This window comes from Hordeum vulgare, chromosome 2H (genome assembly GCF_904849725.1).
Source record: "Hordeum vulgare subsp. vulgare chromosome 2H, MorexV3_pseudomolecules_assembly, whole genome shotgun sequence".
In the NCBI taxonomy this organism is placed as follows: Eukaryota; Viridiplantae; Streptophyta; class Magnoliopsida; order Poales; family Poaceae; genus Hordeum; species Hordeum vulgare.
The window spans coordinates 583,840,789-583,846,788 of NC_058519.1; positions in this window are offsets into that span (position 1 = coordinate 583,840,789).

Below are 6,000 nucleotides of genomic sequence, written 5' to 3' on the forward strand. Positions count from 1 at the left end.
ATAGGCATCACGTCCGAGACAAGTAGACCGATACTTTCTGCATCTACTACTATTACTCCACACATCGACCGCTATCCAGCATGCATCTAGTGTATTGACTTCATAACAAACAGAGTAACGCCTTAAGCAAGACGACATGATGTAGAGGGATAAATTCATGCAATAGATATAAACCCCATCTTTTTACCCTTGATGGCAACAACACGATGCGTGCCTCGCTACCCCTTCTGTCACTCAGTGAGGTCACCGCACGGTATGAACCCAAAACCAAGCACTTCTCCCATTGCAAGAATTATAGATCAAGTTGGCCAAACGAAACCCACAACTCGAAGAGAATTACAAGGATATGAAATCATGCATATAAGAGATCAGAAGAAACTCAAATAAGATTCATAGATAATCTGATCATAAATCCACAATTCATCAGATCTCGACAAACACACCGCAAAGGAAGATTACATCGGATAGATCTCAATGAAGATCATGGAGAACTTTGTATTGAAGATCCAAGAGAGAGAAGAAGCCATCTAGCTACTAGCTATGGACCCGAAGGTTTGTGGTAAACTACTCACGCATCATCGGAGAGGCAATGGTGTTGATGAAGAAGCCCTCCGTGTCCGAATCCCCCCTCCGGCAGGGCACCAGAATGTGCCCCAGATGGGATCTTGCGGAGACAGAAGCTTGCGGCGGCGGAAAAGTATTTTCGTGGCTCACTCCCGTGGTTTCAGATTTTTTGGGGATTTATAGGCGGAAGAAGTAGGGCAAAGGAGCCACAGGGGGCCCACAAGCCTGCTAGGCGCGGCCCCCCAGGCCGCGGCTAGGGGGCTTGTGGCCTCCCCTGGTGCCCTTTGCCTTAGTTCTCAAGCTCCTTGCGTATCTTTTGTTCCGGGAAAAATATTTTCACAGGTTTTATTCCGTTTGGACCCCGTTTAATATTCTCCTCTGAAAAAGTCAAAAACACGGAAAAACAGGAACTGGTACTTGGCACTGAGTTAATAAGTTAGTCCCAAAAAATATATAAAATGCATACAAAACATCCAAAGTTTGACAAGATAATAGCATGGAACCATAAAAAAATATAGATACGTTGGAGAAGTATCACCAACTCTCTAAACAAGATAAGCATGAAAACTCAAGAGAGTTCCAAAAGCAACCTAAATAATAGCTCTTAAAAAGGTATAGCATGAAAACTAAGAGCTAAGCATGACAGTAGCTATGGAAAGATGAAGAACACACAAGAACGATAAGCATGAAAACCTATGTTGTGTCCTAGAGTGGAATGGAGCGTGTCTCTCTTCCAAACAAGATTGGCTAGGTTCCTACTTATTATGAACAACAAGCAAAGCTAAAACAAACTAAAAAGTAAAGAGCAGGACGCTCCGAGCATAGCATATAACATATGAAGTGATAAAAATATAGCATGGAGATGGATGAACTCAAGATTGTTTTTAGAGAAGGGGATGCGCTTGAGTATCCTTGAATATTTCTTGGGATGCATGGGGACATCCCCAAGCTTGAGCGCTTGACACTCCTATATCTTCTTTCATCATCTCCCATCGCATACTTGAAAACTCCCTTCATACGAAACTCATCATAAGTTGATTAGAGTGGTTAGTACCCTTAATAAAATAATTCATTGCCTACTGGAAATAATGATTTTCATGAAAAGCTGCTGTTTGTCATGATTGCCAAAAGGTTTTTGCAAATAAAAAGTAAGCTTAGGATTTGCAAAACAATGAAAACGTAAAACTTGGCAGAATCTGTGAAAAACAGAACAACAAGTAATAAATAATTTATTCGGGGCACTTCTGCAACTCAAATCAAGAAACTTCAGAACAGATGCCAGAAAAGCAATTATATAGAGCATGCTGTCAAAAAATTCCGATCAAAAAGATGATCTGGTGATTTTTGGGGAATTGTTCCGTCAAGCAGACATAATCTGTTTTTGGACAGCATGTCACAATTTTTGAACTTTCTTGCAATCGGACGCTATAACTTGGCACAAAGCTTATAATAAAATATACGATGATGTTGCTACAGTAGTAATAGGCATCAAGACCACTAAAACAGAAAGTAAAAACAAATTGGGTTGCCTCCCAACAAGCGCTTTCTTTTATGCCTTTGAGCTAGGCATAATGCAAGAAGATCAAGTATTATCAACTCCAAAAGAATAACTTGCCCGAGTAACAAACTCATAAGGTAAGTTAATCTTCTTTCTATGGAAGTGTTTCATTCCCTTTTTAATGGGGAATTGGAATTTAATGATTCCCTCTTTCATGTCAATGATAGCACCAACGATGTGGATAAAAGGACGTCCCAAAATAATTGGACAAGAAGGATGACATTCAATGTCCATAATTAGAAAATCAACGGGCACATAATTATCATTGACAATAATAAGAACATCATCAATTCTCCCTAAAGGTTTCTTTATGGAAGAATCAACAAGACGAACACCAAAAGAACATGGATCAAAAGGTTTCAAATCAAGCATATCATACATTCTTTTGGGCATAACGAAGGCACTAGCTCCAACATCACATAATGCAAAGCAAGATATATTACTCAATTTAATTTTGACCATAGGATCCCAACCATCTTCTAGTTTCCTAGGAATAGAAGTCTCTAGATTGAGTTTCTCCTCCCTAGCTTTGATAAGAGCATTGGTAATATGCTCGGTGAAGGCAATATTGAGTGTATTAGTGTGCAGGTCTTTAGCCATTCTTTGCAAAAAAGTGATAACTTCGGAAAGACTACAATTGTGAAAATCAAGGTTACTACCATTAATTAAAGTGGTAGTGATGTCATCTAAGCTCATTCTTTTCATAGTCTCTAAGTTCAAAGGACCTTCTTGTCCTATAGTTGAGGTATTAGCATCACCATTAATAGGTCCACTGGGACTAGGAGTGCGATGGGTGCTAAAAGTTTTGGGATCCTCAACAACTTGTATAGTATCAATGGTAGTGTGTGTAGGAAGGATCTTAATTCTCTCTTCCTCTTCTTTTTCTCTAGCCCATCTATCCTTAAGTTTGGATAGCATTCTTATGTTCTCATTAATTTGGACTTGGATAGCAAATGGGCGTGGTGTTCCTTTCCTCAAGTGGTGAAGTTCTAATTTTAAGCATCTCTACGTTATGAGCTATGTTGTCTACCTTCAAAGAGATACTATCTTATTTTCTAGTTTCTCTTCTATGCTCTTGTTGAAGGCTGTTTGAGAAGTGATAAAATCTTTAAGCATGCTCTCTAATTCAGAAGTGGAGTTTTTGGTGCTAGGATAATCGTTGTTGTTCCCATAGTTGTTAGATGGGAACGGTCTAGGATTGCTACCAAAATTAATCCTATAAGCATTGTTATTAAAGTTGTTCCTAGAGATAAAATTAACATCAACTTGCTCTCTTTCTTGAGCAACCGAAGAATTTAAAGGAACATCATGAGGATCGATAGGAGCTTGCTTAGTGAGTAAAGTCATGATCATGTCAACCTTATCATTAAGGGAGGAGATCTCCTCAACAGAGTTTACCTTCCTACCTGTTGGAGCTCTCTCGGTGTCCCATTGAGAATAATTTGTCATCATCTCATCCAATAGCTTTATGGAAGCACCGAGTGTTGTAGACATAAAGGTTCCTCCCGTGGCCGAGTATAATAGATTCCGTGAGGTAAAGTTCAATCCCGCATAGAAAGTTTGGATAACCATCCAAGTAGTCAAACCATGTGTAGGGCAATTCTTAACAAGAGATCTCATACATTCCCAAGCTTGAGCAATGTGTTCATTATCCAGTTGCCAAAAATTCATAATGTTACTCCTCAACTGGATAATCTGAGCCTGCGGGTAATACTTCCCAATAAAAGCATCTTTGCAGTTATCCCAAGAACGTATGCTATTCCTAGGCAAAGATTGAAGCCACACTTTAGCTCCTCCTCTCAAGGAGAAAGGAAAAAAGCTTAATTTTAACAATATCACCATCTACTTCTTTATATTTTTGCATATCACAGAGCTCAACAAAATTGTTCAAGTGCAAGGCAGAATAATCTCCAGCACCGGAGAATTGATCTTTCATAACAAGGTTCACTAAAGCAGGTTTAAACTCATATGATGTGGCTCCAGTGGTGGGAGCAGCAATAGAAGTGCACATAAAGTCATTGTTGCTAGTGAAGTCACACAACTTGGTGTTTTCAGTGGAACCCATAGCAGCGGCAACAATCAAGAACAAAGCAACTAATTTTTATGTGGTTTTTGGTATAAGACTCTAAAGGAAAAACTAAAAAGCAAACTAGCAAGACTAAAAAGCAAAGGTCAAAGATAGAGTGCAACTCCCCTATCTTGAAGACTGGAGTCCCCGGCAACGGCGCGAGAAAACATTGCACCCAACGAGTACAGAGAGGTTGTCAATCTCTCCGGCCTTGTAGTTTGCAAAGGATCAAAACACAAGCGGGAATAGTGATAGTGATTGCAACAGAAAAGTAAATGAAAGCGGTAAATGATGGAGGTGTAAACAATGGTGGTGATATGGCCCGGAGTCACATGATGTTCACTAGTGATGTCTCTCTCCCAAAAGGCGATAAACAACTATGCTTGGGTAAACAAATTAGAGCTGGGCAATTGACAGAATTATGACCGCACCACAATGCTAATTATGCTACTTGAAAGTTAGAGGCTCAATAGTAATGGGCAGTACGCCAAGACAACTAGACCGTTTATTCATCAACATCAACTTACTAATCATCCACCATGAGATATCTATCCAGAACATCTTGCCGGTATTAGGTTGCGAGCCCCACCCAAAGTGTAAACTCAAAGCAACGGACAACTGCATTAATGAACTATGCGTAAGGTAAACAATCGTTGCAACCATGGTCACAAGCATCGTTGTTTTCTCCCTGGTGGCAACAACACATCCCCTAGTCTCATGTTTCTGTCACTCAAGCTAGACATCGAGGGGCATGAACCCACAATCATGCATAACGCTCCCTCTTGGAGTTACAATCTACTACTCGGCCAAAGCAATAAATAGCAATGGAGAACATGCATGAATCACTAAGGAACATAATATGGGATTTTTATTCCCATGCCCCTGGTTCCTTAGTCGTACTCAGTTTTCCCCCACACACTCATTTTGGGTAAGTTTTGAGCCATTTTTCACGGGCAAAAGTGAGGAAAATGTGAAAGCAGAATTTCATCGCATGGGGAAAAGTGAGCAAAAACTAAGGAAATGGGGAAAACTCAGTACGACTAAGGAACCAAGGGCATGGAAATAAAAATCCCTAATATAAAAGGACAGTCAAATATATAACTCATAACAATCTGAACATAATCTCATAATCCATTGGATCCCAAAAAACCGAGCATAGCAATAGCAAGAGAATTACATAGATGCCTTGATCATGCAGGGCAACTCACAAGGACTAACCATTGAAGCACAAGATTGGAGAGAAGACATCACATAGCTAGTGGTCACGGACTCATGGTCCAAGGAGGACTACTCACGTCACGTCCGGGAAGCGTCCATGGTGGTGGAGAAGCTCCTCGAGGTCAATCCTCCCTCCGGCAAGGTGCCGGGAAGAGGTCTTCCGACGCTCCCGATCTCGGAAGCGCTGTGGCGGCGGAACGATGGAGAAATTCACGATTCTGGATGTTGTTTATGGGTTTTCTCTCGGAGGACTAAATAAAGGCCAAAGGAGGGCACCACAGGAGGTGGGACCCACCCAGGCGGCCTCTTTGCGCGACCTAGGGCCAGGTCACGCCCATAGGTCGCCTGGGAGGCCCCTGGGCCCCCTTTGGCCCATCTTCGGTGATTTGGAAGCTTTTGTTATGCTGATTTTTTATATTTTTTCTTGGAATTTTTCGGGCTTGGAAAATTGGGTAAAATCCCTTGCAAAATAGACATCAGCAGACAGAAACTGGCATTGGGTGCACTAAGTTAGTAGGTAAGTCCAAATATGTGTAAAATGATATAAAAGTGTAGAAAAACATATAACAGTGTCACCTAAAAGATCATGGAA